The sequence below is a fragment of the Schistocerca serialis genome, chromosome 1 (assembly GCF_023864345.2).
Source record: "Schistocerca serialis cubense isolate TAMUIC-IGC-003099 chromosome 1, iqSchSeri2.2, whole genome shotgun sequence".
NCBI lineage: Eukaryota > Metazoa > Arthropoda > Insecta > Orthoptera > Acrididae > Schistocerca > Schistocerca serialis.
In genome coordinates this window covers 1,111,944,076-1,111,971,368 of record NC_064638.1, presented here as the reverse complement: position 1 = coordinate 1,111,971,368, position 27,293 = coordinate 1,111,944,076, and positions in this window count along the sequence as shown.

Genomic DNA, 27,293 nt, shown 5'->3' with positions numbered 1-27,293 from the left:
TGAAAGCAGTTATTCCCTGGACATCATCTGAAGAAAACATTGAGGAGTTTGTAAGTATACCTGCACAACATTATATTATTAGTACTATATGTCTATTCAGTTCTGTAAGAAACTTACGATTATGGGCACACAAAGTACGGTTCTGTGTGTAATACTGTGCGAAAGTGCATTGGACAGCTGCCGAAACTCAAACTGAAATTTCAATTTTCTTATTTAGAATGATATTTTCGAAAGTTATAGAGTGACTGATAGCAAACGACCTGTTACAAATTATGCAAAATAGTATAATATAAATTCCTTTGTAAAAAAAATAAAATTCAAGAATAAGCATAGTTATAATTTGCAGATTCTTATTGGAAAGAAATTACTTAGTACTTGTAGCCCGCAAGTAACCCTAGAGGAAGTGCGGGCAGTACTGGGCCCCAGCGGAACCCTGCGCAGCAAAAAATTGCGTGCATATAACAGATGTATAACGTACAACAAAGATTCAAAAGAGAAATGACGGAAAATATCACCGACAATTTACCTGCGGCGAAATCTAATGCATTTTGTGACAAGGAGACGTAGATGTCTACAGAATAGCTGAGGAAATACGCCAGGTCACTGGCAGTCCATGGAAAAATATACAGAAATTGCACCTAGTGAATTTGAAAACAGAGAATGGATATCCGCTCTGGTACACATCGAAAGTCATGTAGGCAAAACATAGAAAGTAACTACTTCACCTTTAATGTCAGGAACAGTGAACACGAAATAATCTTTGTTTTGAGTTGAAAGGGCACACATTATTGCAAGCATCGCTTAATTCCTGATACTGAAAGGAGTTTTACAGACATGATTATTACTAAGACATTTCGTTTCCTTTAGATGAAGGCAGTAGCAGGATACTGAACAATTCCTGCAGATTACCAGTGCTCTTTACTCCTATATTACTGAATATACTGAACTGCACGACACTGCTAATTTTCTTGCGTATCGTTCTTCTTAAGCAAATTACTTATTAAGCAAATTTTAATTTTTAGGTACGTTTCTCGCACTTTTCACAGACCATACTTTTTCCCTCTCTGATCCTCTCTGGTTCAATTAACCAACTACTTCGTTGGGCTTCCTCGCTTCCACGTGCCTCATACTGCAGTTCCACTAACCTTGAAATGTGGACCTGATCTCATATCTCCATACCTTCACACTCTTGGTCCCTGGACTTTCTTGGACACTGCAGAAACTTTAAAACACATTTAAAAATTAATGTATCATGTGTTTCTCTGTCACTGTCGCACATTTTTTACATTATTAGTAGTTTCGATTATTCTGGATCAGCTTCAGATCTATGCAGTTGCGACAGCAACTTGCCATGTGTACTTAGGAACTACTAGTCAGAATACTTTAAAAAGTGTAAGATTACCTCATTCGTATTCATGCTATTCCGATGACTCCACACATCCATCCAAACACCTTCATCACATTTAGATTTAGCGTCGTATACTGATTTTTTAATAAGTGCCCACTTCTCCGTTATGTGCAGCGATATGGTCTCAGACTGTTTTATACTTTTATCTGTCTTTGAAGTTGCTGTCCCTATAAAGAAAGTATCGGAAATTGATCTGGATTGCAACCTGAGATCTGTATCAGGATTCAGGTTACCAATAGAAGCCACTCTTTATTCGACGTGTCTAAAGCAACCTTCTCTTTTTGAATTCTGCCTGTTCATTAGGACTGTTTCAGCTTCGTCGTTTGCTGGGCAATGATAGTCCGTTTCTCTTTCGCTGATTTTAAGCCCCCTGTGCTGAAATTTTCAACTATTCACTTTCTACATTTCTCGCTGCTGCCGAACAAAGCGATATCGTCTGTAAGCACTCACCGTCCTCAGGGTTTACTCTCTTGCTCATTCTAACAAGCCGACCATAAATAAACCACGATGTGGAACGGCAGACCCACGATGCGAGCCAGCTCGCCATGGTATTAATTTGCTAAACATACAGAGTTCCTTACGTCTGTTTTTCCATTTCTACACACACTTATTACAAATGGTGCTCCATCGTCCCTGGCACTAGCTACTTTCTTACAAATGCCAAATTTCCTTCTGTGGCACTCTCCCACCAGTGAATTTAAAGACTTAATGTAATGACTCACAGTGGTTGTGCCAAAGCTAAACAGAATTATCTTAAAACGCAAATTTTTTGATTAGCTTTACTGCAACTATTACTGGTGTGGAATGAAACTAAAAGTTTAGTGTTGCCAGTCACAGCTGACATATTTCCACGACGTGTTTCAGAAAGTTAAACCCCCATCATAGGTGGCTTTGGGGTAACCTGCGCGGCATTGTCTAGTAGAAGAGCACATAAAAAAATACTGCATCAGTACTCAGTCAGTATTTTGCGGATGTCTTTGTTTGAAAGGGTGAAATAAAACATAAACGAAAAATTAAGAATAATGCCAGTGGTAAAAGGCTAGTCTTTCGTGTTATATCACATACACCATCACACTGCAGAAACCAGCACGGTTTTAGGAAACAGCGGTCAAGCGAGACACAGCTGGCCGTCTTTGTGCATGATATACAACAGGCATTAGATACCGGCTCCCAGGTTGATGCCATATTTCTCGACTATCGAAAGGCGTTCGACTCAGTTCCGCACTGTCGCTTGCTACAAAAAGTGCGCGCTTTCGGTCTATCCAGTGACATGCGGTTGGATAGAAAGCTTTCTAACAAACGGGGAGCAGTATGTCGTCCTGAACGAGGTAACGCCAACAGAATCAAGAGTAACTTTAGGTGCGCCCCAGGGCAGCGTAATAGGTTCTCTCCTTTTTACGATTTACATAAACGATCTGGTTGATGGTATTGACAGCGGCCTTAGACTGTTTGCCGATGGTGCTGTAGTCTACAGAAAAGTAGTATCACACGAAAGTTGTGAACAAATCAATGAGGATTTGCAGAAAATAAATGCGTGGTGTAATGACTGGCAGTTATCTCTGAATATTAGTAAGTGTAGCCCACTGCTTACAACAAGGCGAAAACCCCCATAAATGTATGAGTACAAAATAAATGATCAAGCTTTGGAAGCAGTAACATCAGTCATGTATCTGGGTGTGACTATTCGAAATGATCTCAAATGGAATGATCAGATTACACAAGTAACGGGTAAGGCGAACTCTAGATTGCTGATTATTGGTAAGCTCCTGAAGCGATGCAGTCGTTCAACAAAGGAAATAGCTTACAATACGTCAGTTCGTCCAGTCTTAGAGTATTGTCCTTCGGTATGGGACCCTTACCAGTTGGGTCTGATTTAAGAATTTGTGAAGGTCCAAAGAAGACCGGCAAGATTCGTGACCGGTACATTTAGCCATCGCGAGAGCGTTACAAATCTCATAGAAAGTTTGACGTGGGGCACATTTGGAGATAGACGACGCGCTAAAACTTTGTTATTAACCCTTCATATTCAGCAACTCCCTCTCACTGTCACTGTCTACATGTGCCTCTCTGCCATTGTCTCATTTGTCTCCTATTGGCACTTTCTCCTATCTATCTCTCGCACTGTCACTGTCTTCATTCCTTTGTCTTGATCTTCCATACCAATGTCTCTTTCTCTGCCACTTTCACGGTATCCCTGTCACACTGTTGTTCTGTATATTCCATTGCCACTGTCTCTTGTTTTCTCTCTTATAGGTATAGGTAGGTGCCTTTCTCTTCAGCTACCAATGTCACATCCCCATACAAGTCCACAGTTTGCTCTGGGTTTTGAGCCCTAGAGCGGGAAACTTTAACACGTGGGTATAGGGGGCTGGGGGAAAGAAGCAAATTTATTCGTGTCAAAGTTCGGCGGCCATTGGGGGTTCCAGACACCCCAAGCTTATGTAGAGTCTCCGCGCATCTGTCTATTACTTTTACACTGTCTCCTCTCTCTTTTGATATCACTGCTACTACCTCCATCCATCTCTCTTCCTCTTTTACTGCTAGTGTTTCTCACTGACTGTCACTATCTCCTCTCTCTTTGGTACCCACTTCTGTTGTCTTTATTCATCTCTTTCTGTTTCGCCGCCATTTTCTCTCCCCACCAACAATATTCCCCTCTCTCTCTCTCCCCCACTTTCACTGTGTCCTCTTTCTTCCACGGTCACTGTCCCTCTGCTGCCCTTTTTCAGCACAAAAAATGCACGAATATGTTGGCTGGCCAAACTTTTTGTTGAGGAAAGCGTAATGAGGACTGAGGCAGATGTTTCTCCACTTTTCTGTCACTCTTTTAAAGACGAGCATATTCGCCTGTTTTGAGCACCGACGGAAGTACTAATCAGCTGGTTCCCTCATTTTACCTATTGCAGAATTGTTTGCTGCTTATATAAAATAATTCTGTAGGTTGGTAAAGTTTTGACAGATTATTTATATACTTCAACACGTGTATGTATTTTTACACACAAACAACAAATAAGTATGCATAATATAAGGTTAAAAGAAATTTGTCTCTCATCCAACGCAAGTTCACCTTACATTACTTTACATAAAATGTACAACAATTTTTGGTTAGACCTACAGTATACCATAAATTGCTGTCTTTCATTTGAAAGTACAAAGAATTACGAGAGAGAAAATAATTTGTCGTAAGGCACTTCCCTGCCAGGTGGTACCACTGAATAATTCCTAGGTCAAGACTGCCAAATAAGGGTGAAGTACCCATTTACAGAGGCAGTGCATCATAAAGTTTTATTAGTGGAAAAATGACGTTTAAAACAGTCTGGTGACCTCGAAACTCTTGCGATGACTCCAGAACCCTTGAAAAATGTGCGCTACGTCAGTTACAACTATATTTACGATTCAGACCGGATATTACGCACATATTTTATGTGGATAGGTACGATAGCACTGAAACTCTGGAGGTCGGTATCAGATGAACATATCGGAAAGAATTTCAAGATTCTCCGAGAAGATCAGGGTAAAAATTTAGATGGTTTCCCACAAACAGAAATTGTGGAAGTGGACATACCCATTATTGGTACTTTGGCTTTCAAAAATCTTTGTTTACCGGGTGCATCTTGATAACAGTTAAAGATTTTCGAAAACGGGAAAAGGGGGTTTCTAAGATAAATGTCTAAAGAGGATAAAGTTAAAATTTGAGCCATTTTCTGTTGTTAGTTTTTTATATTTTTGCCCTCCAAGGTGCAAAAACGGCTAAAAACGGTGTTTGCGGTTCTTTGTATGAGTATTGTAAATTTGAACCTCTGGATTTAGGAAACGGATGACGAGATCGAAAAAAATTTCGAATTTTCCCGCGGACATCATCTTAAGAATATATGGTAAAATTTCGACAGTTTGCCATGAGTGGAAATTATATAAGTTGCCATCCCCTCAGTTGGTACTTATGGTGCCGAAAAATCATGGTTTTCGGGTTTTTCCCAGAAACCGCCCATGAACAAATGGTGCTTTGTCAGGACGTCTAAGGCCCAACATAGACCACACCCGATTCGAAAGAACTAACCGATTTGGTCCTTTTGCCTGGGATGGGGGAAGTGTGTAATGTTTGAATGTACTTCACTGTAGGATAGCTACAGTGTGACCATTCTTCCGACACGTATAGAAATGATCTCTAGGCCAAGAGCTATCCAAAAACTCGAACCATTATCTATGAGATAAATAGAAATAGATGTATGACCCCCTGAAATACTGCATTTCACTCTCGGCTTTTTGGAACATGTTGATACCGTACATTGTCGAGCACGGACCGATAATGTAATACTTTATACCACTTTAAGTAATCAGGATAGCCTGTTAGAAAGGTTAAGCGTAAAGAACGTGTGAAACTCTAATGTTGTAATGGTGATAAAATACGTATTCGTAGTGACTGCAGAGGTCCGGAGAATGCTTTAAGATATTACATTTTCTATCTTTGATTAAAATCGAAGACAAGAAAATAAAAACAAGAAAGAGAACAATTTAGCATACGGAACTATCTGTTACCAGCATATGGTGCAAACGAAAATACAATAGATACCGTCAATCGTCCGACCTTTAAAATGACCTTTAACTTTCCTTTGCCGATCCCTTCATTTTACATATTGGTGATGTCTGTGTGTGTGTGTGTGTGTGTGTGTGTGTGTGTGTGTGTGTGTGTGTGTGTGTGACTGTGTATGTGCTTGTGTGTATGGGTGTGTGTCTGAGGCCGCAATTGAGTAACACAGCGTAAAAGGAATGGGGGAAGGAGCGCACAGTTTTGATTATGATAGAGCACTATGATATTAAGATTACATCTATTACATATCCTATATCAATAGTGGTAGGACTAACACATGAATTTTTTGTCATTTTTTATTTGTTTTCATCATCAGTTCATTGACTGGATAGCTGAGTCCTATAATGAATCCCTCCTTTGCGCCAATCTCTTCAACTAAGTGCTAAATTAGTTCTGTGGTGTACTTCAGTCTCTCTTTCATCCTACAATTTTTGCTCTCTGCTGTTTACTCTTGATTCACAGTGGTTATGCTCTTATGTCGTAACATATGTCCTACTATCCTACCACGTCTTCTTGCGAGAGTTTTCTATACTTTTCTGTCTTACACGATTCTGCGTAACACCTCCTCATTCCTTATCTTATTAGTCCACATTAGTCAACATTTTTCCATACCACCACATATGAAATAATTTGACCCTCTTCTTGTGCAGTATTATTACAGTCCATGATTCACTACTATAGACTGCGACGTTTCTGTTGTACGTTCTTACAAAATTCTTCCTCAAATTAAGGCCTTAGTTTCATAATAACAGATCTCTTTTCTCCAGGAATGCACTCTTTGCCTGCGCTAGTCTTCTTTTTGTGTCCTCCTTGGTTCGCCCCTCATGCGTTTTGTTACTGCCATTTCCGCTATTCTTCATTACTTTCGCCTTTCTTCGTTTTTAGCATTTGCTTACTAGCTGTTCATTTCATTCGACTTTCACTGAGGACACCAGTGTTATCAGTGAATCTTATTATCATATCTTTTCACACTACATTTTATTACCAATTTTGAACTTTTCTCATAATTTCGTCAATTTCTTTTTCTTCGGTGTATATAGGTAAATGTGTTATGTTGCTTCCAAGGTGCAGAAATCCTTCCCTTCCTCTGTTTGACGTTAATTTTATTACTAATATCATTTTTGCTACTCTCCATTACTTTCGCCTTCCTTCGTTTATGTTCAATCCACAGTATTTCCTCAGTAGTCTAGACATCCATTTCAACTTTCACTGTGTATAGTAAATCTTATTATCTTATCACTGAACCATCCATTTTATTGTCATTCTTGAACCTTTCTTTTCATTTCCTCATATTTTCTTCGGCGAACCGTAGGTTGACCAGTTGGCACAAAAGACTGCATCCCCGTCTATCACCGTTTTTAGTGTTAGCTCCTCGTTCTCGGTCTTCCATTCTTATTGTTCCTCTTGGTGCTTATAGACATTGTATTTTATCCGCTTCTCCCTACAGTTTTCTCTTATTTATTCTTAATTTCCATTGTTCTGTGTAATATTCTCGTTTGAAATGTGGATGCAAGAGACGTTAAGTCGATGGTGCGACTATTCTCGCACTTATCTGGCGTTGCTATACACAGGAATGTATGGGGGATACTATTTCGAAAGTCTAATCGTGTGTCTCCAGTCCCATAGATTTTGCACACGACTTGAAGACACATTTGGTTGTCAGTTCCCCAGTGATTTCCGAAATTCCGAAAGAATGTCATCTGTCCTTTCTGCCTTATTGGGTCGCATGTCTTCCAAACTTCTGTTAAAATCTGTCGTTAACATTGGCTCCCTCATGTCTGCCGTATAGACTCCCATTTTTTTCTTCTCTCACATCATCCGACATTTCCTCCCCTTCATGGAAGCCTGTCATGCGCTCTCGCCAACTATACGCTCCCATCTTTGCGTTTAGCAATGGAGTTCCTATTGTAATCTTAATGTTAATTCGCTTGCATTTAATTTTATCGAATACTGTTTTGACTTTACTGTATGCTGAATTAGTTGTTCCGACGACCGGTTTTCTTTCTTCTTCGCTTTTTTTCCTGCTGCTGTTTCGCTTTGCTCCCTTACGCTTCCTACTTATTTCATTGTTAACCAACTCATGTAGCCTTTCACGTGTATTTCCCCCCATATTTTTCTACTTCTTTCTTTCGTCGACAAACTGAATTATTTCTTCTGTTATGCAAGCTTTGTTTGCAGTTACCTTTCTTGATCCTACTTTCGTAATAGCCCTTTTAAGAGACATCTATTACACTTTACATGAGCTGACTGGCATGGTATTCATTATAGCTGTACCTGCTTCCTGAGTTAACTGTCGACTTTTCTCAGTACTTCAGTGTCCCTTCAGACTGATTCCTGAAGACAAGTTCCTTCCTCTTGAGACTCCTGTTCACCTTCAGTAAATGGTGATGGTACGCCTTGCAATGCAGTATCTCAAAAATGGCTCTGAGCACTATGGGACTTAACATCTATGGTCATCAGTCACCTAGAACTTAGAACTACCTAAACCTAACTAACCTAAGGACATCACACACATCCATGCCCGAGGCAGGACTCGAACTTGCGACCGTAGCAGTCAATTCAGTATCTGATTTTGGAATCTCTGTCTGACCATGGTGTGGTCCAACTGGACTCTTCCTTGGTCCTCGGTCCTATTCCAAGTAGACCTCCTCTTCTTGTGATTTTCGATCAGTGGTTCGCTACTACTAACTTAAGATTTATTAGAGGACTCAGTTAGTCTTGCTCCTCTAACATTCTTTCCACCGACCGTGAATCTGTCCCTTCTATCACATTCCAGTCACCAATGATTGTTACATTAATATCATCTGTATACTCTAAACTATCCGTTCAGCATCCTCATACACATTCTCTATCCCTTCATCATCTGCTTGTGAAGTCAGCACGTAAACCAGAACCATTGTTGTTGGAATCGGCTTTCCTATCAATACTGAAGAGAATAAACCAATCTATGAATTGTTCACTGTACGTCACTTTCCGCCTTACCTTCCCATTCATATCGAATACTAATCCCACCATCACATTCTCTGCTGTTGTTGATTTCAGCCAGTTTTCTGTCAACCATTACTCCTTATCTTCTTTCCATTGCATTTCACTCACTCCCACAATATTAAGATTGCACTTTCCCCTTTGGCTTTTTCAGATATTCTAGTTTCTCAACTACGTTGAAATGTTTGACATTTCAGAATGCTGCCCTCCGGTTCGTTATTCGATTTTTTTCTCATAGTTACCTCTTCCTTGGCAGTACCCTGTTGCAAATCTGAATTGGTGACTAACCCCGTATCTTTTGCCGGTGGGTGGTCATCATGACAGCTTTCCAAATACAGGCCACATATCCTGTGGAAACTCATTATATTTCTTTAGTACAGTGGTTTCGTTTCCTTCTGTTGCTGCATGTTGATCATTGCTGCTGCTTCTGCCTTCTGGAGGCAGTTTCCCTCTCCAAGGGTAATAGCTTGCTGTGGAACACTGTACGCACCCTTTGGAAAGGCCCTTGGCAGAACGCGGATGAATTCTCATACCAGTAGTCTTCAGCCACCATTGCTGACGATCTTTTTTCACAGTTTATTCATTAAATGGCTTCGAACCTGGAAAGCAACCGCAACATAAAGTAGCATCATGCTACAGTTCACAGAATAGCAGCAGCATTCCGGTATATGGTCGACAGAGCAATCCAACTGTCTCTCTTGACGGTTAATACAAGCAAGGAATGGAAACACTATGACGAAAAGCTCTTGCAAGCGGTTTTAGCTGCTTTACAGTAGACACATTGCGACACTCAAAAATGGCCAAAGAATGAAATCACAAAAAACACACAGAGGACAAGAGCACCCCTACAATCCTATTGGCGGGTAATATTTGATACACATTGCCAAAGTCATAATCTTATCTTCTATCGTTGATAACAAGGTTCGACAGAAATTACATTATTGCAGCAACACAAGAAACCCTCTACACCATACGCATGAATAAAAAATTTAATCTTTGGACTGTTGCCTATTATACATGGGCCAGACAGGTGGATAATTTGAAAGCAGGTGCAAGGAATACTTTGCAGCACTAAGAAACAGTAAACATAACACACCAGCAGTATTATTTTATGTAAATATGACAAAAAAGAGTCTGTGGCCACTGAAGATATTCACACTGCTGGTTTTCTTCATCTATACTAACAAAAAGCTCCATATTGTTTTGAGACTTGTTTCAAAATAATGTTTAGTTTCGCGATATGTTCTTTACATCTATTACGTTCTAGACACCAACTTATTCCATTCAGTATTTACGCAGCTTGATGGTGTATGTGAAGTTACACGTAACATGACATGAAAAACTGTCGCAGACCACTGGAAATATTTTTACGTCACCAAAAACTTCAACAAAATGTTACCCGTGTACTGAAATATTTTTTTTGTTAATTCTTTTAGTCTGTGCCACTGAATGCCCCATATTCATAACGCAACACATCTACCTGATGATGAAGATATAGACATGCCGCACCCTGGAAATAAATAAATTGTGAAAGACGATAGTGTACTTGTTGGTTTATTAAATATCAAAAATATCTTAGAAACTTCAATAAATGTGCCGAGGAACTACAGACAGATCGTATCACGAGGTTTTTACTTTACAGTTGCGACTTAGAGGGTAGAAATGTTTCGTTACAGCTCCACGGTCTGCTGAACGATGTATGGTCGGTAAACTGTATGATTCTAGTTCTCCATTGGAGCGACCTCTCGCTTTAGTACTCTGTCGCACTTGTGTGAAAAGTTTATACGTTCAGCAGCAATGATTATTCATCTTCATCACCACGCTGCAAGTCACGATTAAGTATCGAGCAAAGGCACTTCATTAAAGTATAGGACGTAGGTGGTCAATAAATTTCGGCGAGAAATTAGAATTTCTTCGATATTCCTTAAAAACAACAAAATTCAGCAATAAATATCAGCATTCTAGTGCAATGATTGGCTCATGAATACCTAGTGCAGCATGACTGCGTGAGAGTGAGATCTGGACTGCACAATTGTTTTCAAATAATTTTACAGATTAGAATAGTATAAACTAAGCTGAAAACAATCACAAATTAACCGGTAAAGTTTCTGAAGGTTCACTCTAACTTGCTGAAGTTCGGCGCACTGCACGCAATTTTTGCTAAGTCTAACGCGATATGCCACACGAATAAGTCGGAGTTCTGTGCCACCGTGCGCTGACTTTTACGAAGTCTGAAATTTACGCTTCTGCACGTAATTATTCGAAGTTCAGCTCTGCAGTATTCCACCTGCCCGAAGTCTGTCTACGTAACTTTCACTCGACTTTCCAAGTCACAAAACACGCGAATCCCTCCCAGGCAGCCCTGATTCACACCAAGTTCCCCACTCTGCTCGGCCAGTCCCTATATATTCACACTCGCACTCTTTCTCCACATCTCATACTTTCAGTGCCCAAATACATAAAAATGAAGATCAAAGGAGCTTACAACCTACATTAAACTATTGGCACCACAGTGTGGTGCTTTCAAAGGTGCATCTACTGCCATCAAACACGATGGTGTTTGCGTTTATTCTTCGGCTTCAGCAGTCTTTTATGAACCGTGTCTTATATAGGATGCTATACTTTGATTGACGGAAAAGATATTATTACAAAGAAGTATGAGCCAATTTCCCGGATCCGTTCAGTGGAAATAGCCAAATGTCCCTTAATTTAATAATCCTTACTGAAAATGCAAATTAATTATGTTCAAGAGCTAAAACACAATTATAAAACAAATTATAAATATAATTACAATTATGTCAAATAAATACTCGAACTGTGAAAACATTTCCTTAATCATTGGTTGCAGTGTGATGTGCGTTAGTGCTGTTCCGTTTTTCCAAGAAAGTTACTAATTTTCAAATAAAATGTTGCAACGTGCTATTTACCTTTGGCATGAATCGTCCATTTGGTATCCAAAGAAATGTGCCCCTTTTTTAAGCTGGGTAATCTTTTCTAAGTCGTATGATGTTCTCGGTAATTTACCACTGTTACTGCGTTGAACGTATCGGGACTTTACAGTGGTACAATACTGAAATGGTATTGTCTACAGCAGCACCTCCTGGCACCAATGTAGTATACGTTTAGATTTGGAAGGGAAACTTCTGGAAATTTCATCGGATGCGCTGGGATGGCGCACGCTTAGCCAGTTCTGGCTGGCTCGCGCGCTCACGACCGTAATTCCCGCCCCCCCCCCCCCCGCTCCCCCCGCCCCCTCCGCCACGCCCCCCCCCCCCCACCCCACACACACACAATTCACAGATGAAAAGTAGGAGTAAATCAGTAGTAGAGCATATACAATAATATGACCGCAAACAACAGGTGTTGTCCACAAAGGAGGGTCTTGAACTTTGTAAGGGTGCTATTTGAGGGCTAACACTGACGAGCATGACAAGCCAGTGAAGGGCTTGGGGTGGACAAAGACGCATACATCAGGGAATCACCTAATTATTAAGTTCGATCAGGGCACTGATGAAGAAAAAAAATGGTTCAAATGGCTCTGAGCACTATGGGACTTAACTTCTGAGGCCATCAGTTGCCCAGAACTTAGAACTACTTAAAACTAACTAATCTAAGGACATCACATACATCCATGCGCGAGGCAGGATTCGAACCTGCGACCGTAGCGGTTGCGCGGTTCCAGACTGTAGCGCCTAGAACCGCTCGGCCACCCCGGCCGGCATTGATGAAGAGCAACCTCAGGCTGTACAAGACGAAAATGTGAATAGTGAACTTCCACCAGCTGAATACGGTTGCGAAGATGCCTCTCGATTGGAGGACGTTGTTGAATTTGTTTCCATGTGCTACTGCTAGAGAGTGAATATCATTCCTCATTCTATGAATGCTGCAATTGATGACTGTACTAGTTGTCACCTTATTTAAGGCATTTCACTGTAAGACAGTTCATTTTTATTACTGGTTTTGTGGAATCAATGAGAAAAAGAGTGGTCCCTGACCAGCGACATTGACGCCTACTGTCACCTCGCAGGGATAGTCAACCACGCCGCCGAGAAACACATGTCTGAACATCAATTCAGATGCTAGCCAAGCCTATAGATCAGACTCAGCCAAGAATTGCGCCTGGTGGGCGCGCCCGCGCCCCGCGGGCGCAAGGCAATGTAGTTCAGCGCCCCGTCCGCGACCGTGTGTCGATAGTGTCGGCATAGGACAAAGAGAGAGAGAGAGATAGATATTGAGAGAGGGAGAGGGAGAGAGAGAGAGAGAGAGATAGCTGCGGAGCGAGTGAGACCGCACAGCACCGCTCTGCGCTGGACTGTCCCGCGTTCTGATCAAACGTAAACAAAATATTCTATTATAGATATAGTTTTATGTAAGGGATATTGAGTCTCATTCTTACTGTTAATAGTTACAAGTAAATATTTTTTGTTATACTTCGTGCTACAGCTTTTTGTATCCCTTTTCAGAGTTTAGAAATCGGATCCTTAGTTTGCTGTTTTGTAAGTAATAATTTTAACTGACCAAGTTTGAAAACTTATTAAAAATAGAATTAAGGCCATAAAGCTCTTTAATTCTTACTGTCAATATTGTTAAGGAAGACAATTAACATTTTACATGTTTTTCTTTTCCGAGGAAACGATTTTGACTAGGTCTGATACAATATTCCGTGAAACTGCTAACCCCAAAGAATTAGTCAAATTCTTATCCCTAAGTAATGAACGGTTCTTAGTTTTAGCAAGCTTTAAGAGATAGAAAAAGCGCTCACAAATATACGTAGAACCAAACATTGAGAGAAACAGGCCGCGTGCTTGTGCAAAAGAGGATATTTCTCTCGTGGAAAACATCTTTAAAAGTCATCCAAAGTTTTACACATAAAAAAGCGGTTCAGGCGGATATCGCACTGCAGGTCAATCAGCTCTAGTTGAAACCCTTGTGAGACGTCCTCTGCCCGAAGGGAAAACGAGCGAACAAATATATCTAAGACCGGTTGAAGTTCACTTACCTCCAAAAATCTGTTTTCAAACTGTTCTTGTAATTCGCAAATGATTTGAACATAATCTGAAAAATCCACATCTTCTTTAACACTGTCTAGTGCAGGAAAGTGTCCACAATTCTTCTCGCGCAACTGTTTTCCCCACAAAATAAGTGTTTTTTAAATGCTTGAATCGTCTGAACAAAATCAGCAACAGAGTGATTTTCGCCTCGGAGTGAAATGTTCGAAGTATTTAAATGACCTGTAAGGCCACTCAAAAAAGCCAAATTCGCCACCCACTTAGGATCACAAAGTAATTCTTCTGGACGTCCCTTCATTTCAAAAAGGTATTTATTTCACCCCTGAAGGAGACAAACCGATGAAGCACCTTTCCTCTGCTCAGCCATCTTACATTGGTGTGATAGGGGATGTCCGGGCATTCCGCTTCGATATCAGCCCGAAATTCTTTAAATTGGAGATGTGTGAGTCCATGCGATCGAAGATAATTAACCGTTCGAAGAACTGTCTCCATAACATTTTTTAAGTTGACAATCTTCGCACAAAGTGCCTCCTGGGATAAGACAATGGACTGCCGCGAATAAGGAACAGCCGACTTCAGCCATTTTTGACCTGACGTAACCCAGGAATCCAGTGCGTATCCCTCGTAGCGCAGGGACTCCATCTGTTGTTACACTGGTCAGGCGTTCCCATTTTAAAACCATTGACTCTAACACGTTTCCCACGGCTAGAAAAATATCCAAACCCGTGGTTGTGTCTTATAATGGTGTAAGGTCGAGAGGAGCGGCAGGCGGTCGGGCGGCCCGCACGGCCAGCTAAGCGACACGGCTCGGCCACTGCGAGAACACACGAATTCACCCGGGGCGCTGGCCGCGGGCGATCGAGGGCGCTAGCGCCCCAGGGGCACAGTTTGGACGAGCCTGCTGTAGATTACGCTGTTGACCACGTACGGGACCTCTTCAGTCTTCAGTATGTTGAAAGTGTCAGTCGCGGTCACAACAATATTCTGTATAAGTGTGAGTGCCTTGTGTCAGAGCTAAGTGAAATAGAACATGGGGCAAATTGTTGGCGCTCCTATGGTAGGTGCTTCCGTAAACAAGGTAGCCATAGCGTTTGGTGTATAAAGACGCACCGTATAGAAGATTTATATTGTATACAGGGGAAGCGGGAATACATCATTTGCTATGTCACAACGCGGACGGAATTGTACGTTGAGTAATCATGACAGACGGTCATCGAAACGGATTGTCACTAAAAATAGGAAGACGGAGCTCCAAAAGTCACTGCAGAACTTAATGTCACACACACGAATCCTGTCAGCACCGAAGCAACACGAACAAAGCACCGTAAGTAGGAAACTACAGGGTAGGCTGGAATTCCTAAACCACTCATCAGTGATGCAGACATCCGTAACAGGAAAACGTGCTGCTGAAGCCATACAGCCTGGACTGTGGGGCAATGGGAGAATGTTATATGGTCGGAAGAGGCTTATTTCACAGTGTTTCCAGCTTATGGACGAGTTTACGTTCCAAGAGTGAAACATGGTGAAGGTTCGGTGATGACTTGGGCAGCCATATTGTGGCATTCCATGGGCCAGATGACTGATATACACATCGCATTACTGCCAACCATTATGTGACCACATTTGCTGATGATGTTCCTTAGCGGTGATGCTGTGACCTGAGACGATAGGGACTCTGTTCACACAGCTCACACGATTGGTTCAAATGGCTCTGAGCACTATGGGATTCAACGGCTGTGGTCATCAGTCCCCTAAAACTTAGAACTACTTAAACCTAACTAACCTAAGGACATCACACACCCATGCCTGAAGCAGGATTCGAACCTGCGAACGTAGCAGCAGCGCGGCTACGGACTGGAGCGCCTAGAACCGCACAGCTACCGCGGCCGGCCACAGCTCACACGGTTCACGACTTGTTCTGTCAGCAAGAGGATGAAGTGTCGCACCTGTTGTGGCCACAACAGTCAACAGCTGTCAGTACCATTGAGCACCTGTGATATACTTTGAAGAGAAGTGACTGCTTTCCACCACTATCATTGTTGCAAGAAAAAAAATGGCTCTGAGCACTATGAGACTTAACATCTCAGGTCATCAGTCCCCTAGAACTTAGAACTACTTAAACCTAACTAACCTAAGGACATCACAAACATCCATGCCCGAGGCAGGATTCGAACTTGCGACCGTAGCAGTCCCGCGGTTCCGGACTGAAGCGCCTAGAACCGCACGCCCACCGCGGCCGGCTCGTTGCAAGAACTGGCCACTATTTTGCAGGAATAACGGTACAAGATTCCTATGAAAGCCATACACGAGACAAACGGAAACTGTTTTGGATGCCAACTGTTTTCCTGTACCGTATGAGGGATGGTAACGTGTTGTGTTCCTTGTGTTTTCAGACGCGCGGGATAGCCGTTCGGTCTTAGGGGTCTTGTTACGGTTCGCGCGGCTCCCTCAGAAGGAGGTTCAAGTCCTCCCTCGGGCATGGGTGTGTGTGTGTTGTCCTTAGCGAAAGTTAGTTTAAGTTAGATTAAGTCGTGTGGAAGCCTAGGGGCCGATGATCTCAGCAGTTTGGTCCCACAGGAACTTACCACAAATTTTTTGTGTTTCCACATCTTTTTCCACTTCCTAGTACAACCAAAATGCAAGAACTTGTAAAGGAAGCACGAACACGTATGTCATAGTTTGGTTCTCGTCGCTGTGGGGACAGCTTGAAATAGCATTGTCATGCTTGTTCTTCCACCGTATTCAGTGAATCTACGCAAGAGATGAATATCGGCCAACTCTTCGTCTGTAAGTTGCTGTCCATCATATACACTTCTAGGAAATCAAAACCGATGCAGAAGTGAATAGCAAATTCTGTAATACCGTGAGTGAAAGAAACAATTTTTCTTACAAATGACAGTCACAGCTTACATCGCCGACAGTTGCACTGTTGAGGGGATAATTCCAGCGCGGTACAGATGCAAAGATAAATGAGGCTAATAAATCAAACGCACTGCAATTATTCTCTAACGACCGAACGGAGACCACAGGACCCTCATAGCCGAAATATTCGCAAAATATTACAGGGCAACAGGGCCACGTCTAGACGCAGGATGTATAGGGTGTTTCAAAATTCCTCTTATCTGGTTCTAGTCATTCTGAAGGTAACGTAGTAGATAAAATTTTGACGGTTGCACTGTTTTGATGTTAAATAAGTCTGAAGACAGAATAGGGTGACCAGATTTTCCACGTGAAAAAATGAAACATCTGCCCAAAATTGGAATAAAAACAGTACAAAACGGGTCATTAGACAAAAAGAAAATACCAGATGAGATTTTCACTCTGCAGCGGAGTGTGCGCTGATATGAAACTTCCTGGAAGATTGAAACTGTGTGCCGGACCGAGACTCGAACTCGGGACCTTTGCCTTTCGCGGGAAAAAGCTCTACCAACTGAAAATCTCATTCTGGAAACATGCCCCAGGCTGTGGCTAAGCCATGTCTCCGCAATATCCTTCCTTTCAGGAGTGCTAGTTCTGCAGGGTTCGCAGGTAGGAGACGAGATACTGGCAGAAGTAAAGCTGTGAGGTGGGGGCTTTAGTCGTGCTTGGGTAGCTCAGTTGGTAGAGCACTTACCCGCGAAAGGCAAAGGTCCCGAGTTCGAGTCTCAGTCCTGCACACAGTTTTATTCTGCCACGAAGTTTCAAAAAGAAAATATTCTGCATAAATGACTGCGTCACTTCAGTAATATAAATGAAAGCTTTAGTTTATACATACCAAAAGGCGTTTAAGTCCTTGATTGTAAGCCCTTGATAATGAGTCTTAACTATTACAATTTCTTCAACAGTTTCAGTGGTAAAACGTTTTTTCTCTTCAATCCAAAGGGATTTCACAATTGAAAATACCCTTTCAACAGTAGTATTTGTGCCTGGTACAGCAAGAGAAAAACTTACAAGCATCTCTATACTTTTACATGAAGTAAGTGTACATTTAAGTGAAGAGTATGGAATTATCTGTTTCCAAATTAGCTATTTTCCATTCCTCAAGTTTCTTGGATACAATGTTGTTCACGCACCCTATCTCATCAAACAATACATGAAATACATGAAATGTTGCACCTGAATGTACTGTCTTAAGAATTTTCCGACTGTTGAATCATGCCTTGTCGTCGAATATGGGGTGTCTAGGAAACTTGCTTTCTCGGATCGCTAGACAACAATTCAAGCAAATCTCAATTAACGAGTTTTGTTACAGAAAATAAATGACAATACTTACCTTTGAGAAATACGGATGTATCGCAACCAAAGGGCGACATGCCAAATAGACAATATTCTTCAGTACATGCAGTTCCTAAGTCGGTGGTCTCGAAGTGTCTAATCTCGATGCTGCTGCAAAAGTGGGCTGAAGCCATTCGGCGCGGCGCTTATGTTCTCTTCGCATAGAGGCCGCTGTTGTCACGTTGTCGTCCTAGAGAGGGGTTGGTCAACGTGCAATTGGCTCACGTCTTCATCACAGCCCTCTCTGCTGTCTCATTTTCGACTGGCGTGCTGGCCGTTTGACTTTTACGCCGTAACGCAGACAATTCAAAAGTTCAGCCCAAGAAACATAATTTTTTAGTGTTATCCACTGAAATGATTTCAGAGGTTGAAATAGAGAAGTCCACTTTTCTAAATAATCCGCAAAAGTGTCCTAAAACAAATTGGTAATCGTCTCGTACTTTGACTAAATGAAAATACCTTTCTTTGCCAAGTTAGTTAAAATTGAAGAACTGAATTTTGATATTTACTACATTTCCTGTTACTGATTTCTTTTCCTTTAAACAGCGTTAACTCCTCAGCTGATTCGGTAGCTGAAATTGTGGTTTCTTCGAACTTTAGGACTGAATTTGTAAACGTTTTCAATTGGCTTTCTGTGAAAAGAAGCCAAAGAAGTGGCTGTGAGTTCTCAAAAATCAGTTTCATCAATGTAGTTCATTTATCTTGAGACACAAATCAAGATTTCAAAGGTTGATTCATATCAGAAAGTCTTGTAACTCCTGGAAACAACGTTAACCATATAGTTTTAACACTACATAGAACTTACTTGTATGCAGCCTCAACGAAATCACAGAATGATTGTATTGAAAAACTTTATTCACTGTTGTTTCCATATCAATGGAAAGAATATTTGCACTCGAAACTGCCTGGCAGATTAAAACTGTGTGCCGGATCGAGACTCGAACTCGGGACCTTTGCCTTTCGCGGGCAAGTGCTCTACCAACGGTGCTACCCAAGCACGACTCACGCTGCGTCCTCACGGCTTTACTTCCACCAATACCTCGTCTCCTACCTTCCAAACTTTACAGAAGCTCTCCTGCGAACCTTGAAGAACTAGAACTCCTGAAAGAAAGGATATTGCGGAGACTTGGCTTAGCCACAGCCTAGGGGATGTTTCCAGAACGATATTTTCACTCTGCATCGGAGTGTGCGCTGATATGAAGCTCGCTGGCAGATTAAAACTGTGTGCCGGACCGAGACTCGAACTCAGAACCATTGCCTTTCGCGGGAAGTGTTGGTAGAGCACTTGCCCGCGAAAGGCAAAGGTCCCGAGTTCGAGTCTCGGTCCGACACACAATTTTAATTTGCCAGGAAGTTTCGTATCAGCGCATACTCCGCTGCAGAGTGAAAATCTCTTATTTGCACTTGCAGTTAGCTGACAAGTTCGGGCTTTCATATCACGGTTGCTCGGTCGCTAAGAATGTTTTAGTGGAGAACTTTATCTATTAAGTTCTCACCAAAATCCTTAAAATTCCATATCAGGGATTGTGGAACAGCCTGTATGTCTTGCACGTAGAGGCGGCCGTATTATCCAGTAATGTTTTCTGAGTATTTTGATGTGGGACCCGTGGTCCCCATTAGATCGGTACAGAGTAATAAACCAATGTATCCTAAAAATATACGAATGCATTTTTACAAAAAATATACTTCCAATATACACTACTGGCCATTAAAATTGCTACACCACGAAGATGACGTGCTAGAGACGCGAAATTTAACCGACAGGAAGAAGATGCTGTGATATGCTAATGATTAGCTTTTCAGAGCATTCACACAAGGTTGGCGCCGGTGGCGGCACGTACAACGTGCGGACATCAGGAAATTTTTCAACCGATTTCTCATACACAAACAGCAGTTGACGGGCGTTGTCTAGTGAAACGTTGTTGTGATGCTTCGTGTAAGGAGGAGGAATGCGTACCTTCACATTTCCGACTATGATAAAGGTCGGATTGTTGCCTATCGCGATTGCGTTTTATCGTATCGCGAAATTGCTGCTCGCGTTGGTCGAGATCTAATGACTGTTATCAGAATATGGAATCGGTGGGTTCAGAAGGGTAATACGGAACGCCGTGCTGGATCCCAACGGCTCGCATCACTATCAGTCGAGATGACAGCCATCTTATCCGCATGACTGTAACGGATCGTGCAGCCACGTCTGGATCCCTGAGTTAACAGATGGGGACGTTTGCAAGACAACAACCATCTGCACGAACAGTTCGACGACGTTTGCAGCAGTATGGACTATCAGCTCGGAGACCATGGCTGCGGTTACCCTTACACAGGTGTACTGAACGACGAACCTGGTTGCACGAATAGCAAACGTCATTTTTTCGGATGAATCCACGTTCTGTTTACAGCATTATGATGGTCGCATCCGTGTTTGGCGACATCACGGTGAACGCACTTTGGAAGCGTATATTCGTCATCGCTATACTGGCGTATCACCCGGCTTGATGGTATGGAGTGTCATTGGTTACACGTTTCGGACACCTCTTCTTCGCATTGACGGCACGTTTAACAGTGGACGTTACATTTCAGAGTGTTACGACGCGTAGCTCTACCCTTCATTCGATCCCTGAGAAACCCTATATTTCAGCAGGATAATGCTCCACTGCATGTTGCAGGTCCTGTACGGGCCTTTATGGATACAGAAAACGTTCGACTGCTGCCCTGGCCAGCACATCCTCCAGATCTCTCACCAATTAAAAACGTCTGGTCAATGGTGGCCGAGCAACTGCCTCGTCACAATATGCCTGTCACTACTCTTGATGAACTGTGGTATCGTGATGAAGCTGCAAGGGCAGCTGTACCTGTACACGCCGTCCAAGCTCTGATTGACTCAAAGCTCAGGCGTATCAAGGCCGTTATTACGGCCAGAGGTGGTTGTTCTGGGTATTGATTTCTGCGGATCCGTTGTTGCGGTCTTAAGTCCTGGGACTGGTTTGATGCAGCTCTCCATGATACTCTATCCTGTGCAAACTTCTTCATTACCTACAGCAGCCTACGTCCTTCTGAATCTGGTTAGTGCATTCATCTCGTGGTCTCCCTCTACGATTTTTAACCTCCACGCTGCCCTCTAATACTAAATTGGTGATCCCTTGATGCCTCAGAACATGTCCTACCAACCGATCTCTTCTTCTAGTCAAGTTGTGCCACAAATACCTCTTCTCCCCAATTTTGTGATCTACCCATCTGATCTTCAGCATTCTTCTGTAGCACCACATTTCGAAAGCTTCTACTCTCTTTTTGTCCAAACTATTTATCGTCCATGTTTCACTTCCATATATGGCTACACTCCATGCAAATACTTTCAGAAACGACTTCCTGACGCTTAAATCTATACCCGATGTTAACAAATTTCTCTTCTTCAGAAATGCTTTCCTTACCATTGGCAGTCTACATTTTATATCCTCTCTACTTCGACCATCATCAGTTATTTTGCTCCCCAAATAGCAAAACTCCTTTACTACTTTAAATGTCTCATTTCCTAATCTGATTCCCTCAGCATCACCCGACTTAATTCGACTACATTCCATTATCCTCATTTTGCTTTTGTTGATTTTCATCTTATTCCCTTCTTTCAAGACACTGTCCACTCCGTTCAACTCCTCTTCCAAGTCCTTTGCTGTCTCTGGCAGAATTACAATGTCAACAAAGAACCTCAAAGTATTTATTTCTTCTCCCTGGATTTTAATATCTATTCCGAATTTTTCTTCCTTTCCCTTTACTGCTTGTTCAATATACAGATTGAATAACATCGGGGAGAGGCTACAACCCTGTCTCACTCCATTCCCAACCACTGCTTCCCTTTCATGCCCCTCAACTCTTATAACTGCCATTTGGTTTCTATACAAATTGTAAATAGCCTTTCGCTCCCTATATTTTACCCCTGCCACCTTCAAAATTTGAAAGAGAGTATTCCAGGAAACATTGTCAAAAGCTTTCTCTAAGTCTACAAATGCTGAAAACGTAGGTTTGCCTTTCCTTAATCTAGTTTCTAAGATAAGTCTTAGGGTCAGTATTGCCTCACGTGTTCCAACATTTCTACGGAATCCAAACAGATCATCCCCGAGGTCGGCTTCCACCAGTTTTTCAATTCGTCTGTAAAGAATTCGTGTTAGTATTTTGCAGCCGTGACCTATTAAACTGATTGTTCGGCAATTTTCACTTCTGTCAACACCTGCTATCTTTGGGATTGGAATTACTATATTCTTCTTGAAGTCTGAGGGTATTTCGCCTGTCTCATACATCTCGCTCACCTGATGGGAGAGTTTTGTCAGGACTGGCTCTCCCAAAGCTGTCAGTAATTCTAGTGGAATGTTGTCTACTCCCGGGGTCTTGTTTCGACTTAGGTCTTTCAGTGCTCTGTCAAACTCTTCACGCAGTATCATATCTCCCTTTTTATCTTCATCTACACCCTCTTCCATTTCCATAATATTGCCCTGAAGTACATCGCCTTTGTATAGACAGTCTATATACTCCTTCCAACTTTCTGCTTTCCCTTCTTTGCTTAGAACTTGGTTTCCATCTGAGCTCTTGATATTCATGCAAGTGGTTCTCTTTTCTCCAAAGGTCTCTTTATTTTTGCTGTAGGCAGTATCTATATTACCCATAGTGAGACAAGCCTCTGCATTCTCACATTTGTCCTCTAACCATGCCTGCTTAGCCATTTTGCACTTCCTGTCGATCTCATTTTTGAGACGTTTGTATTCCTTTTTGCCTGCTTTATTTACTGCATTTTTATATTTTCTCCTTTCATCATTTAAATTCAAAATTTCTTCTGTCACCCAAGGATTTCTACTAGCCCTCGACTTTTTACCTACTTGATCCTCTGCTGCCTTCACTACTTCATCCCTCAAAGCTACCCGTTCTTCCTCTTCTGTATTTCTTTCCCCCATTCTTGTCAATTGTTCCCTTATGCTCTCCCTGAAACTCTGTACAACCCCTGGTTTAGTCAGTTTATCCAGGACCCATCACCTTAAATTCCCACCTTTTTGCAGTTTCTTCAGTTTTAATCAACAGTTCGTAACCAACAGATTGTGGTCAGAGTCCACATCTGCCCCTGGAAATGTCTTACAATTTATAACCTGGTTCCTAAATCTCTGTCTTACCATTTTATAATCTATCTGAAACCTGTCAGTATCTCCAGGCTTCTTCCATGTATATAATCTTCTTTTATGATTCTTGAACCAAGTGTTAGCTATGATTGAGTTATGCTCTGTGCAAAATTCTGCCAGACGGCTCCCTCTTTCATTTCTTACCCCCAATCCATATTCACCCACTAAGTTTCCTTCTCTTCCTTTTCCTAGTATTGAATTCCAGTCACCCATGACTATTAAATTTTCATCTCCCTTCACTATCGCAATAATTTCTTTTATCTCATCATACATTCTTCAATTCCTTCGTCATCTGCAGAGGTAGTTGGCATATAAACTAGTACTATTGTAGTTGGCGTGGGCTTCGTGTCTATCTTGGCAACAATAATGCGTTCACTATGCTGTAGTAGCTTACCCGCACTCGTAATTTTTATTCATTATTAAACCTACCGCTGCATTTCCCCTATTTGATTTTGTATTCATAACCCTGTATTCACCTGACCAAAAGTCTTGTTCCTCTTGCCACCGAACTTCGCTAATTCCCACTATATCTTACTTCAACCTATCCATTTCCCTTTTTAACTTTTCTAACTTACCTGCCCGATTAAGGGGTCTGACATTCCACGCTCCGATACATGGAACGCCAGTTTTCTTTCTCCTGATAACGATGTACTCTTGAGTAGTCCCCGCCCGGAGATCCGAATGGGGGACTATTTTACCTCCGGGATATTTTACCCAAGAGGACGCCATCATCATTTAATCATACAGTAAAGCTGTATGCCCTCGGGAAAAATTACGGCTGTAGTTTCTCCTTGCTTTCAGCCGTTCGCAGTACCAGCACAGGAAGGCTGTTACAAGGCCAGATCAGTCAATCATCCAGACTGTTCCCCTACAACTACTGAAAAGGCTGCTGCCCCTCTTCAGGAACCACACGTTTGTCTGGCCTCTCAACAGATACGCCTCCGTTGTGGTTGCACCTACGGTACGGCTATCTGTAACGCTGAGGCACGCAAGCCTCCCCACCAACGGCAAGGTCTATGGTTCAAGGGGGGGTCTCAGGATCCATGCACCCATTTTCGTGATAATGTAACCACATGTCAGTTCTAGTATAATATATCTGTCCAATGAATACCCGTTTATCATCTTCATTTCTTCTTGGTGTAGCAATTTTAATGGCCAGTAGTGTAATTATACGTAGCGATGTTAATAAATTGCGTTGAATGCATCAGTTGTTCAAATGTGTGTGAAATCTTATGGGACTTAACTGCTAAGGTCATCAGTCCCTAATCTTACACACTACTTGACCTCACCCATGCCCGAGTGAGAACTCGAACCTCCGCCGGGACCAGCCGCACAGTCCATGACTGAATACATCAGTGATTTGAATTCCGATGACAATATTCTTTGAGACATTAGGCCGCAGCTTACTGTTCTTCAAATTTTTTCACTGCGCGACGGTTCGATCCCCCTTCTGGGGTTTCTTTCAGTATTTCTCTGGTGTCCCTGGATGGATAAACACTATCTAGAGACTGTCTCGTTCACTTATAAAACGTTATTTTCATGCCCTTTTGAAAAGTTTCAGTGAGAACTTCTCCATAATCTTCTCATTCGCGATACATCTAGCGTACTTGTTTTCATGTTCGTAGTGCACTTTACACTGTTAGATTTACCAATAGCCTCTGGAGAAGGTATGAGCATTGTGTTCATTTAATTTCTCGATAAATATCCTCTCCTGACCCTATTCCTCTTACATATGATCATGACTGAGTGTATATCTGCTTATACGCAATCCAAACGTTTCTCCTGGCGGCGACAGTATAGATGGTGTGCAGTCATTGCCAGCGTAACCTGGTGGGGTATTTTAGCCGATAACGAAAATTTGAGAGCAGAGCTATGACGAATGTAGGTTCAGATTTTGTCGTGCTGTAGCTGGTCAGAAGCAACGGATCTCTCTCCCCAACATCGCTGTTTGACAGTAAAACCGTTTTGTCTAGGCACCACGTTAGGCTCTGTTGATGAGTGGATAAAGCAGCAGCCATGTTCTTGTGGGCAGAATGGGATCCCAGAGAGGATATGGGTACTGAAAAATGTTGGTTTAGTTTTCGAATTTTCTTCCCGCTATATTTCAATATTACGGAGACGTTTTGACATTCCACATTACGCGGATTTTGTGTTGGAGAACGGTTTCGTGATACCAGCTTCGTTGGAACTTCAAGGAACACAGTGCGAGTCCAGAACCACGCGACTTCATCGTTTCATGTTACGTCTGTCTGTTTAATAGTTTCGGTGTTCAGTGGAGCATTTCCGTGAACTTTTACCGTTTTTAAAGCGCCATACTTTGTGTTTATCATCGGAGCCTTTGTGTAACACCACACCACGTGTTGGTGGTCTTTTAGCTTCTTCACCATTACGGACCAGTGTATCATGCAGCGCGTGAGATAGTGCAACGATCGAATCACAATATCAATACTGGATTATTGCCATTCAACACTTGATCAGATTTTTAACGAAATGACGGAAACCGCATGTACAGTCGTGCTCAAAAGTATACGGACGACCTGAATTGCATTTCGCCTGATTCGCATGCAATCCACATAACGCACCTGTCTAGCAGGTCCTCTAATCGCTCCTTGGTACAGTCGATTGACTATTGAAAATGGTTCCAACAAGTCACCACTAGAAAACACTGCTCTGTATCGCAATTACTCAAGATGTAAAGTAATGCCACGATACAACAAATATCAGGGAACACCTTTTCACAGATAAGACTGTCCTTAAGGCTAGTAAGCTCACATTTATTACAATAAATGACATACCTGAAATGTTACCACTCTCATTATTGCGTCAGATACGTATTGCACGTAGTAAGTTCGTCGTATTCATGATTTCCTCTTCAAAGTAACATACCGTACTTATAATTTCACACAAAATGAGATTAAAAAATTAAGTTGTTCATGAGCAGCTAGTTGAGGACATGTATGAACTTCGAATGACACGACGAACCGTCTCGTTCTGCATATGGATTCAAACCCAGGTCATGCAGACTAAGCAAAGATTTCGTGACTGACCGAACCTAACAGTCATTCCTGATTAGGCATGCAGAAAGTGATATACCTCGATTTTAGACAGTATAAGTTAGCAAATATCAACTTTAAATCGCATAACGCAAACATTTTTAACGGACGCGAATTCCGACCCAGCATCTATTGTCCCTGTTAACGAACTACGAGAGGTCTTAAATATTGCTTCTTCACAAGAAACTTACTTGAATTGCCGTGAGGTAAAGCTTTGTGTTGGGCAGGGATTGGAACCCAGAACCTAATCGGATAGATATCGACGCACAATCAACTGTGACATATCTGATTTTCTCGGCAGTAGCTAGATGTTTTAACTGAAATGACGAGACGAAACATTAATTTTTTCCTTCCCAGGACTCCAACCCGGCACCTATCGCTGTTATATTCTAGAGAAAACGAACGTTAAATATGGGTTTGTTGCACCAGCAGCGACATGTGAGCATGTTTGAACAAGAAATAATATGACGAAGATTTTAGTGCTGACTGGGAACGGAGCTCCACACATACCGTTGTAGACTACACACAAAGAGACGTCAGCTACCGAATTTTTCTTCAGCTCGGAATAACATCTTCAACTTACAGTGATCTCGTAAATAGTTCTGTGTCTCACTGGGAGTCAAAAACGTCACATATCGTTAGTGTGGACAACGAATTAAAATACATTAAAAATAAAAATTAATATCCACCAGCAGATCGGTGTTCTCATGCTAGAGCTTGATAATACATAATTAAATCTTTAGTGCCGGGGCAGGATTCGAACCCATTCACGCGAAATATGTGGAGATGCTGAGGAATCTGCAGTTTTGAACAAACAACAAATTGTAGCCAAGTTGTATT